The sequence below is a fragment of the Silene latifolia genome, chromosome X (assembly GCF_048544455.1).
Source record: "Silene latifolia isolate original U9 population chromosome X, ASM4854445v1, whole genome shotgun sequence".
Taxonomy (NCBI): Eukaryota; Viridiplantae; Streptophyta; class Magnoliopsida; order Caryophyllales; family Caryophyllaceae; genus Silene; species Silene latifolia.
This window is the reverse complement of record NC_133537.1, coordinates 78,334,166-78,346,930: the sequence shown is the minus strand read 5'-3', so window position 1 is coordinate 78,346,930 and position 12,765 is coordinate 78,334,166. Positions and strand designations below refer to the sequence as shown.

At 41.2% G+C, this 12,765-nt stretch overlaps 1 non-coding gene across 1 annotated transcript; it reads right to left on the bottom strand.

Moving 5' to 3' along the window:
* Window positions 1-9,419: 9,419 nt before the first annotated feature.
* LOC141625087 (small nucleolar RNA R71) lies at window positions 9,420-9,526 on the bottom strand. Its single transcript, XR_012534884.1, has one exon. It is a non-coding gene; the product is annotated as a small nucleolar RNA R71 (small nucleolar RNA).
* Between the last annotated feature and the right edge of the window lie 3,239 nt (window positions 9,527-12,765).

Here is a 12,765-nt window from a genome sequence, read left to right as displayed (position 1 = left end):
AAAGTGCCCTCGTAAGAGGAAAACGATTAAGATTAGTTAAGTTGATTAGTTGTGGAGTTGGTCAAATTGGTCGGTCATGCAAACGAGGCTGGTACTCAAGAGGATCCGAGCTTACGTGGTCGAATGTTCAAGCACGTAGACGCCAAAAAGTAAGAACAAAGGTCTAGAATGCAAAGGGAGAAGAGAATGGTGGACACTCGCGTGAGAAATATGTGGAGCGAAGGCTCCTATTTATACTAATCACGTGAAGGAATAGGGTTTTCGGAGAGACTTTGGAAGTGAATCTGGAGAAGATATGAAAAAGATACGAAAAATACGCAGAAAAGGACCTGGGAAGAGGCGCAGCAGTCACTGCGTCTCTTGGAAGAGGCGCAGCACCTGCTGCGTCTGTTCCCAAGTGGTTTCCTCCTACGGAAGAAAGATTTCCGTGTTTAAGTTATGGAATAACGAGATAATTTGGTTTTCCTTAATATCTTGTATGAATATTACGGGAAATTGTTTACCAAAGATTAAAAGATTGTGAAATATTTATAAAATATGGAATAGAAATATCCGGAACATTCCAGAACATTCTGACTCGGGATTTAACGGTTATCAGAAAATGAAGACGGTTTTAGGCCCGGACTCCAAATGTACTCTAATTACTGTCAAAACGACGGTATCGGCACGTAGATGACAACTATGAGGTAGACATTAGTGTTTGAGCAATCACTTGACGATAAACTTACGAACTGTCATAAATCGTTCCGCGTACCAAACACGCGGCCCAATCATCACCGGGTGGTTTGCGAGGGGTGCAGAAATGAGGTATCTACACTGTTATACAAGAAGAGTAGGGTGACGGCATCCAAGCATTGGTTTCACAACCAAGAATGTACTCCTCATCATCATCACTCTCTTCATCTAGCACACCATCTTCCCAAGGAGGGGCAAATTTGTGGGCATAGTAGGTTGGCTCAAGGTTATAGGAAGGTGTCTCATTCTCATAAATTTTATTTTCATCATAGTTTTCCTCAATGAATTTTTGAAGTGTGGTTTTTATCGCTTCCATACCTTCCTTGGCACTCTCAAAGACGTCATTTACAATTTGCTTAAGACAATCGATGGTCATGAACTCAACAAATTCCCAAAATTCCTCACAACTCATCTCACATATCCTACCACCACTCAAGTGAAATGCCAAGTTGCGGGTTTCAAGGTTCATGCCATTATAAACAACACAACATGCTTCATAATTTGAAAGAGTAAAACCATGATGCCAAGCATGAGTCATATAATCTTCAAATCTTGCAATATACTTATCAAAAGACTCATTTTCATATTGCCAAAAAGTGAATGTAGACATGTTAAACATATGAAATAATGCAAGTACAAGAATTAAAATTGTCAAGAAATCCCTCAAGAAGATGCACAACTAAAACTAGATAAAAGAACGATTCAAATACACAACACCGTCCCCGGCAACGGCGCCATTTTGATGGGCGGGTCGTTGTCCACCATCAAACACATTTATATCCAACTACTAGCGTATCAAGCAAGTCGGGTTCGATCCACAGGACGGGGGTACTCAAATTGTTCAATCTAATCGTAGTTGGGCTAAGGGTTGTCACAATTGAAATAGGTTTATTATTCTAAACTAATAATAGCAATGAAAGGTAAACAAACAATAAAACAAAATGAATATGTAAACAAATAATAAAGGATACTAGGATGTCATGGGATCATAAGGAAATCATGGTAAGATAGCATAAATGAGTTATATAGATGCAAGCAATTTATTATTGTTGGAATTAAGTTAGTTCATGTCAAATAATTCATAAGAAGATATGGGTCCCGGAGCCGAGTCATTTGTGACTGTACAACACCTACAAGTCGACTTAATTCTTCCTATTAAACTACATGCATGATAAACCAAATCCTAGGGAAAATTACATCTCGGAACCGAGTCGGTTAGGACTTTACAACACCTACAAGTCGACTTGGGTTTTCCCTATTCAACTCTATGCATGGTCTAATGAGGTTTGAGTTGGTTTATGTCTTACAAGCCTCATTGAAAAGATAAGAGATGGTAAAGAAAATGCAAGGTTTCATAGTCTAGCATTTCTTTTTTTTTTTGGTGAAATGTGAAAATTATATTAATAATTAAGATAAGTCATACATTCACCAATAGACACAACCATAGTAACCCTACTATAAACTGCTAACCATATAACAAATTACATCCAAGGAGACCAACTCATACATTGATATTTAGAAGTCCACTTCCATTGCTGACCTCTACTTTGCACTATTTGTTGCACTGAATTAACAACACTTGCAGGATAAGGAAGGTAACAGTCCACCCTGCACACATTACAGACCCTCCACAACTGATACACCAAAGCCAATACCGCAGCACAGACAATCCTTTTTTTTTCATGAGAGACCTGCATCTCCAAGAGCTACACCACTCAAGTATCCCACTGTCAGGCAATGCCACATCCAACCAGACCTTAAGAAATGCCCAACATTGGCTACTGAATCTGCAATGAAATAGCAAATGAGAGTGATCTTCAGAATGGTCCCGACACATATCACACATACCATCCTGAATAACCCCAAATCGTACTAGTTTATCCTTAGTGAGTAATCTTCCTTGGATAGCTAGCCATCCAATAAACGAATGCTTGGGCATATTGAAACGATTCCATACAACAGGATGCCAAGGAACCTTAGCCTGATCACCTTGAAGCCAAATGTAACCCTCAGAGATAGTATATCTCCCTGCATTAGTCCTCTATTGCCCATTACAGTACGCAGGTTTAAGTTGCTCCTTGACCTGGCAAAGTTTCCTCCATGTCCAGCTTGAACTAACAGTTGGAACATAATCCATCCAATGATGGTCTTTAATATACATGTGATTCACCCATCGTATCCATAAGTGATCTGCCTTCAAGGCAAGCCACCATACATACTTGCCAAGCAAAGCCACATTCCACAGTTTACAGTTAATAATACCAAGACCACCAGATTTTTTTCTAGTGCATACCTTAGTCCAAGCTACAGGGGCAGTTTTCAGAAACTCCTCAGAACCACTCCACAAATAATTTCGACAAATAAGCTCTATTCTGTCCATCACAGTAACAAGAATGAGAAAAATACAAGCCCAAAAACTGTGCAGCTGTGCAAGAACAGCCTGAAAAAGGACAAGGCGCCCTGCATAACTGAGCTTTCTAGCTCCCCAACCACGTATTCTCATTACCACTCTCTCCACAAGCCTGGAACAATCCCCAACAGCCATTCTCTTATAAGAAATGGGAATGCCCAGGTACCTTAAAGGAAATGTCCCTTCTCTGAAGCCTGAAACCCTCATCACATATTGACTATCCTCATTGCACATACCATTAAAGTAGATATCATATTTCTCTGTGTTCATTGCCAGTCCAGAAGCCTTAGAGAACGTAGCAAAAGCTCTCAGAATGGTGCATATAAACTGTTTATCTCCCCTGCAAATCATGAGAAGGTCATCCGCAAAACACAAGTGAGTAAGCTTGAGTGCTCTACACATGGGATGGTAATTGAACTCCAAGAAACTTGTCACATAATTCAAAATTCTACTGAGGTACTCCATGCTAAGGGTAAAAAGGAGAGGAGAAATTGGATCTCCTTGTCTGATCCCTCTTTTCCCCTGAAAGTACCCAAAAGTAGCTCCATTAAGAGACAATGTAAACCAGGGAGTAGAAATGCACTCCATAACCCATTGAATCATCTTCTGAGGGAACTCCAGAGCAACCAACATCTGCCTAATGAACTCCCATTCAACAGAGTCGTATGCCTTCTTGAGATCCACCTTCATTAAACACCTAGGAGAACAAGCTTTCCTTTTGTATAACCTCACCAAGTCATGACATATCAGTATGTTATCAACAATGTCTCTCCCTTTTAAAAACGCACTCTGATTCTAACTAATGATATCTGGTAGCACAGTTGCTAATCTGGCACAAATCACTTTAGATATAATTTTATAAACCACATTGCAACAAGCAATTGGCCTAAAATCTGCCATTGTCACTGGTCTGTCCTTCTTAGGAATTAAAGTCAGAGTGGTAGAATTGACTTGTTTGAGCATTCTTCCAGCAGTAAAGAACTCCTTCACAGCACCACATAAATCAGCACCAGTAATATCAAATGAGTCTTTAAAAAACTGTGATGTATACCAATCCGGACCAGGTGCTTTATCAGCAGGTATAGAAAACAAAGCATCTTTGATCTCAGTATCAGATACATCACCAATCAGCGTCATCTTATGCTCATTAGTTAGCAACTTTCCTTTCTGAACTATGCCAAAATGCACCTTAGCCACCTTAGTTTGTGTACCCAGGAGATGCTTATAGTAGTTTATAAATGCTGCTTCAATATCAGCCGAGGTAGTGTGATTCTGACCATCCATGTCATAAATTCCAAGGATCCTATACTGCATCCTACGAGCTTTAATGACACTATGGAAGTAATGAGTATTATCATCACCATCCCTCATCCAATGTGATTTAGCTTTTTGTGCAAGAAAACTTCTCAATGCTTGCCCACGTTCCTTATAAAGAAGATCAGCATCCTTAACTGTCTGCTGCATACCAACATTAGTAGGGTCACCCTGCAACTGCATCTGTACACTGTGAAGATGTTTCAATGCAACCTGAGCAGTGGTCTCAATGTTGGCATACCCAAGTCTGTTAAGCTCTTTCAGAGGCTGTTTCAGTAGCTTAAGTTTCTTTACTAGCTGAAACATTTTATACCCATACAACTGAATACTCCAACTAGCCTGAACAATATTAAGGAAATTAGGGTCCTTCCCCCACATGTTAAAGTACTTAAAAGATCTATTCTGATTCCTGATTTCAAAGGTGAGCTGCATGGTGCACGGGCAATGACCAAATACACCCTCAGGATGATACATAGTAATAGTATTTGGAAACTCAATTAACCAGCTGTCATTGACAAGAGTTCTGTTAATTCTACTGAATTTTAAATCCCCAATCTCATAGTCTAGCATTTCATCAAACAAAACATGTGCATAAGTTGAAGAACAATAAGAAAGCATTCATATGAACTCATTAAGCATAAATCTATCCCATGATTAACTCCCCTAATCCTCCACTAATCCTAGTTAAGTAACTACTCACTTATTATCATGGGAAACATGTTATCAATGGTGTCAATCATCAAAACAAGTATAAACTTGATAAGAGAGTGAGGAAATAAACAATAAAGAGTAAAGAGATTATACCAAACTTAAGATGAATAATTGGAAAGGAAAGAATAATAAAAGAAAACATGATTTATTGATGAAGAGTTGTCAATTCTCCAATAATAACGCAATAATCTTCAATTACCCAATAATAAACTTGAACAATAATTAGGGAAAGATTAATGTGTAATTTGTGGAAAGATTAAATGCTAATCTATTCAAATCTACTCCTAATGAAGGCTTAATCTAATCTAAGAGGACTTGGTCTTTTGGTTATTACAAATGGAGTATATATAGTGGTACATCATTAGGTTAAGCAAGGGTAGATTAGTAAATAACAATGCTAAGTGTTGAGTAGAGCTTTGCAAGTCCTAAGGGAAATGCGCGGATCCTAGGTCTGGGATGCTCATCATGAGCTCGGGATGCGCGGATCCTTAGGCAGGATCTTCTGAAATGGCAAAGCAGCTCGGGATGCGCGGATTGAGTTCGGGACGCGCGGATCCTGGGACAGCTTGTCTATTTGAGCTCGGATTGTAAAACGGACGTCATTTCCTCATCCGGACTCCTATTGGAGTGACTCAAAAGCCTAGACCACTTGATTTTTCGACGCTGTTTCGTCTAGTATACTTCCAGAGCCAAAAAAGGAAACTCTTGGTTTGGTTCCGAGCAATTTCTTCTTGTAATGGCTTCCTTCTCGTCATCCTTGCTTTTAAGCCTATGATCCTTCTATATACTCTTTATTCCTACATCCTTGGTCATTATTCTTGCCTCCTCTTTATACTAGTCCATCCAAGATCGTCAACAAGCTTCCGAATATGCACAAAAGACGAAAATTCCGCCTCATTATCTTCTTTCCTACAAGACATATACAATGAAATAGGAAAGCAAAATAGGAAGGAATTGACGGATAAAATGGTCATGAAATGTTATATTAGTATGCAAAATGGGTTCAATTAGGGGACTAAATGTACGCAATTAAGAGTCACATCACCCTAATAAACCGATTTCACTAATGTAAGAAGCATTTTCTTTACTTATTTATTTATATTTTGTTATGCATGCATAAGATCATCATATTTAATTAATGAGTAAATAGATATAAAACTAAAGAGTAAAATTAGAGCGTTTTAGAATCCTAACAAGGAGGTGGTTAAGGAGGTCCCGAGGCGGGCCAACGTGGGATGTGGTGGTCGCCATCTAGTGGGTGCACCCGAGTGGGCCGAGTAATGGGATGGTAGACATCTCATTTGGGCGGCAGAGAGCCACCTGTCCTACAGGACGGCGGGGAGTCTGGTAAATTTCAAACTTCTCATTTGTTATTACATTTCTTATTTGTTTGCCGTTTTATTTCTCATTTGTCTTGTGCTAAATATAGCATTGTTTCGAATTGATGCAGGAGGCCGAGAACTTGGGGTCCTTTTCTGGTTACTCGATGATGATGGACGCCTTCGAGAGACTTTCGGAGGAGGAGAAGGCCATCGTTGAGTTGGGAGCCTTCGGGGCTCTGGTGGGAGCGTGGAGGGCGATCAGGGAAAGGAAGATCGGGCTAACCATATCATGATTCGAGCTTTCCTTGATCGGTACTGGGGCACAACCTCGACTTTCCATATGCCTTTTGAGAGGTCGGGGTCACTTTGGAGGACTACGGCATGACCTCAGGTTTGCCGTGCGGAGAGGAGGCTTTGGTGTGGCCGTCGACGGCCATGAGAGTGGATGATATGTGATTAGTTTATACCATTTCACTTCCGGTTTCTAAGGCATTTTGCCTCCAATAGCATGTTTCTAGCTCACTATCGCTCGTGTTTTGCCCTTCATTTAATGTACATCGATATTATGACTCCCTGTACTCCCTTGTAGGGGATTGGCCTTGACAAAGGCAAGACGGAATGAAGATCGAGTGAAGAAGCTGACTCGTGTTAGCTTGAGAAGAAAAGGTGTGAAAAACCTGAAGAAGCATGTTCTGCCGGCAGACCGGCAGCCGGTCCAGCCACCGGCTTAACACCCCCACCTCTTAGTACAAGGAAAAGTAGGAAAAATCTGAAGAAGTATGCTATGCCGGTAGGCCGGCAGTCGGCTCACCGGCAGAACACTACAACCCCTTGACTTGAAGATATACAAAGAAGAAGAGAGGCAAGAATTGTTTGGTCTCGCTACCGGTGCACGCACCGGTAGCCGGCCATCCGGTAGAAGACGCACCAAGGAAGAAATTGGAGTATAGAAGAGTGTGTTCTGCCGGCAGGCCGGTCCACCGGCAGAACACGCACGCTAGTTAAATTTCCAAGTTTCAATTCCAAATTGAAAAGGCGCGCTACCGGTAGGCAGACCGGTAACCGGTCCACCGACACAGAGCAACAGCTGCGAGAGATGGGCCTTACTTCCTCATTTCCTCTAATCCAATGAAATACTATAAATACCCCTTCCCTAATCAATTGTACACACAACCCTAGATCTGAAAACTTTCCTTTAATTTATGCAATCTTTCCTTAATCAAGCATTAATCTTTCCTTAATCAATATTAATTACTTAGTGAAATTAGCTTAGTAGTAGTTATTATCAGTTGTTTACATTTGGTTATTGGGTTGTAATTGAGAGATATTGAAGGATTTCTTCATCAATTCAATCAAAGCAACCATCTTTCCTTATTGTTGGTATATTTCTCTTCTTATTTACTTTGTTTAATCAATAGTTTACATTTCAAGTTGCCTTTTATCATTGTTGAAGTTTATACCACGTCTTCTACTTTCATTACTTGTCTTTCTCCCATTATTTGTATGAACTATTTGAATATGTGTGAGTAGAAATCTTCCTAAGGTTTAGGGGGAGTCTAAATGGGTTTAATGGGTATGATTGGATAATTAATTTTTGGGTCTTTGGTGAGTTGTTTAGCCTTCTTATCCATGCACACAAGGTGTTTGATGAATTGTGTGACTGAAAGCATATGCCTTTCTTCATTATTTGCTTAATTCCCCTATGAACGAAAGTTTATGGTGGGTCTTGTTGTATGTTTAAGAGAAGTATTGATGCTTAATGAAAGTTAGGTACCACCCTTAGGAAGGTCAAGACATTGATTGTTTTTCCTAGGTTGACCCTTACCATTGACCCCATTAAATCAGCTTGTTTGCCCTTAACCTATCTAGATGAACCCAAAAGCCCTAGTCTTTAAATCAATCGTTTACATTTCATCTCAATTGCTTGTCTTAGTTTACATCTAGTAGTTCAAACTTGAATCAACTCCCTTCATTTTCTAAACTAAATTAGACTCGTATTAGACTAAATAGAAACCCCTCCATCCTTGTGGTTCGACCCCGATTTATACTACTAAATTGGGTTATTAATTTTGTTGGTGATAAGAGACCACGACACCCTACTTATCATACTCATCAAATGGCGCCGTGGCCGGGGATGGCGTTAGGTTATATTTAGTTTATTAAGAGTCTTTGCTTTAGTTTTATCTCACTTGTTAGTTTTTTTTAGTAGTTGTGTGCATCATTGTAGAGTGTGTGATTTCTTGCCCTCCCCTAGTGTGTAAAGACACTAGAAGACTAACGGTTTGTCGAGTGCATTCCTAGAAGGAACCATCAAGCTCTACTCTTCTATTCCGACCCCGAAAGGCTTTTTAGGACCTTGAGGACAAGGACCCTTGATAGAGTTCGGAACCTTCCTCAAGCAAACATAGACCAACCAAACCCACACACCCTACCAATCATTGACACCACAACCCCACTTTAACCAAACAACACAATTCAGATCCCTATAGAAAATCCCTTTCACAACTTTCCACTTCCAAGTCCACCTCAATCACCACCTCCTCAAATACCAAACCCACCACCAAAAATGGCTCTACGAGATCACAACCGACCTAACCATAATGATTAATGTAACCCTATTAATTTTGGCACTTTGGCTCCCAACAACTTTGAGATGCATCCCGCCCAAGTTGGGTTGATCAAGAAGGATTTGTTCTGGGGGCATATTGAAGAAGATGCTCATGCTCACCTATGAGAGTTCAAGAGAAAGGTCTCAATGATGAAGAAGAACGGGGTATCCGAGGACACTCTAAGGGATGATGTTGTTCCCATTCGATTTGACGGGTAAGGTAGACCGGTGGTTGAATAACCCTCCGGATACATTCACAACATGGGACGCTTTAGCTAAGGCGTTCATGGCCGAGTACTATCCGTCATCCAAGACCGCCATGCTTCGTAATGAAATTCATACTTTCCAACAAGAAGATGGGGAATCCTTGGGTGAAGCATGGGATAGATATCAAGACCTTTTTGCTAGTTGTCCTCGCCATGGGATCTCGGAGTGGTACATCACCCAAAGCTTCTTTCAAACATTGTTGCCTAGAACTAATGAAATGGTAAATGCCTCCGCGGGGGGAGTATTTGATCATTTAGGTGATGAGGAAGGGACGGCATTAATCAAGAAGATGGTAGACTCGGAAGCAAATTATGGCTCAAGAGGAAATATGCTTAGGAGAAATGGCAAATTCCCTAAGGAGAACTCTTCTAGTGCAAATGCCGAGACAAATGCTAAGCTTGATCTTCTCACCAAGCAACTTGAGAAATTGAAAAGGAACCAAGTTCATCAAGCCACCACCTGATCACATGGTCCACCCTTGGAGGAGGTAACTCAAGTTTTACCTTGTGAGCTATGTGGGGGAAATGGCCACACCTTTGACATATGTGCCAACAACTACAATGGGGGGGTATGAGGAGAATGTCCAAGATGTTAATACCTTTCAAAGCTATAACAACAATACAAGACCACCAAGACAACCCTATAACAATCCCAATGTCTACAACCTTAACACCAAATTCTACCATTCAGGTTTGAGGAACCACCGGAACTTTAGCTACAAGAGTACCAATGTTCAAAACCCACAACATCTTCAACCCCAAGCCCCAAATAATCCACCCGTATTTTCTCAACCAAGGGGTGGATACTCCAACCAAAAAAATAACCCCGGAAATCAAAACCAATGGCCGAACAACAATCAAAACGAAAACTATGGGAACCAACCTCAAGGTTACCAAGATTTTGGAGGCAATCAAAACAACCAAGGGTTCTATCAAGGGAACCAAGTGAATTAAGCTAATCAAGGATTTGGGCAAGGGTATGCTCAAGGGTCTCAAGATCAAGGTCAAGGACCAAACTTCAACAACAATGGTCCTAGAGCTAATTTTTAAGGGGGACAAAACAACAACAACCAAGGTCCCAACGCTTAGTACGACTATGGGTTCCCTTTACCCATAGCCAACCAACCTTATCAAGAACCCCAAAGTGAACCCTACCAACATGAACTTTTAAAGATGGTGAAGAACATGCAAGTGCAACATAGCCAAGACATGGCTAATTTCATAAAGGCAAGTCAACAAGAACAAGCAAACTTAAGGGCTAATTTTCTTAAAGATATGAGGGAAATGGAATCAAGGATGGCCTCTCATGCTTTGGCTAACCCTCAAAGGCCACCCGGTGGTCTACTAGCCCAAGGACAATGTTCCAAGGACGCCTCAAATAGCCATCATACTCATGCGTTAGTTTTGGGGAGCGGGGTAGAACTTGAGGACCCCTACAAAGATCTTGAGGTAGAAGTTGAAGGGGATCCCAAGACAAAGAGGATGTAAATGAATGGTGGAAAGGAAAGCCCACCCATGACACCGTCAGCTAGAATGAGTGAGGCAAAGAAAGGGAAGAAAGCTTGTGAAGAGCCTTCAAGTGGGGGAATTCAAGTGGAAAAGGATGTTGATGGATATGTGGAATACCTTCCTTATGAGGAAGAAGCTATTGAAGAAGAACCTTTGCAACACACTAAAAAGGTAACAAAGAATTCGGTTCCTCCAAAGGTATCTCCTAATTCTCAACTTGTTTCTCATATTCCTTACCCCTCAAGAGCCATAAAGAGTAGGGAAAACTTCAAGTATGCCAAGTTTTGTGACATGCTTGAGAAACTTGAGGTGACCCTACCCTTTATCGAAGTAATCTTGAACATGCCAACCTACACAAAATTTATAAAAGACATTTTAACTAAGAAAAGAGTCTTGGGTGACCATGAAATTGTGGCGATGGAAGAGGCATGTAGTGCTCATATCCTTAACAAAATGCCCCCTAAACTTGGTGAACCGAGATGCTTTTCAATCCCATGTGTGGTTGGTGGTGTTACCATCTCTAGAGTTCTTTGTGACTTGGGAGCAAGTGTGAGTGTAATTCCTTTAAAAGTTGCAAAGAAAATTGGCATTCATAGTCTTGCTCCTACTACCATGATTCTCCAATTAGCGGATAGGTCCGTCAAGCGCCCCTTGGGGGTTCTTGAAGACGTACTTGTCAAGGTTGGAAAGCTTCTAATCCCAGCCGATTTTGTTGTCCTTGACATCCCGAAGGATAACCATACCCCCATCATCCTAGGTAGGCCACTTTTGGCTACCGGAGGAGTGCTTATTGATGTAAAGAATGAGCGGCTAGCCTTCCAAATTGATGGCAACAATGTCGAATTTAACCTCCCACATTTGATGAAAGGACCAAGAGTTGAAAGGTTAATCACTATCGAAGTGATTGATGAGGTAGTTCATGAAATAGCCCGAGTAGAGGCGGAAATGGAAGAGGTTTTCCAAATCTCCTTGCATGATGAAGCAATGAAAGAAGATCATGATGTAGATGATGAGCTTTTGAAGAAGGTGGAGGGCCTCCTCCCTCCAAAGGTATAACTCAAACCCTTACCTCCCTCACTCAAGTATGCTTTTCTTGGTGAGGGGGAGGCTTACCCCGTGATCATAAATGCTAATCTAAGTGAGTCACAAGAAATGAAACTTTTGCAAACCTTGAGAACTCATAGAAGCTCACTTGGGTATAGCATTGTTGACATCAAGGGGTTAAGCCTGAGTTTGTGTATGCATAGAATTGTCTTAGAAGAGGGGGGTCAACCCAAGGTCGATGGTCTTAGGAGGATAAATCCTAAAATGGCCGAGGTAGTTAAAAATGAAGTTTTGAAATTACTTGAGGCCGGGATTATCTATCAAATAACGGATAGCAAATGGGTGAGTCCGGTTGACGTGGTACCCAAGAAGGGAGGGGTGACCATGGTTGAGCATGAAAACGGGACTCACCTACCTACTAGACCGGTGACGGGATGGCGAATGTGTATCGACTATAGGAAACTTAATGCCGCCACCCATAAAGACCATTTCCCAATTCCCTTTATAGACCAAATGCTCGAGAGACTTGCGGGACATGCATATTATTACTTTCTAGATGGTTACTCCGGGTTCTTCCAAATCCCCATTCACCCGGAGGACCAAAAAAAAATAACTTTCACATGTCCCATAGGAGTCTATGCATATCGTAGAATGCCATTCGGGCTTTGCAATGCGCCCGTCACCTTCCAAAGGTGCATGATGGAAATCTTTTCGGGCTTTCTAGAGAAAAGCATGGAGGTTTTCATGGACGATTTTAGCGTGCATGGGGACTCATTTGATCATGGTCTTGTCAATTTGACAAATGTGTTGAAGAGATGTGAGGAGCACAACCTTGTCCTAAATTGG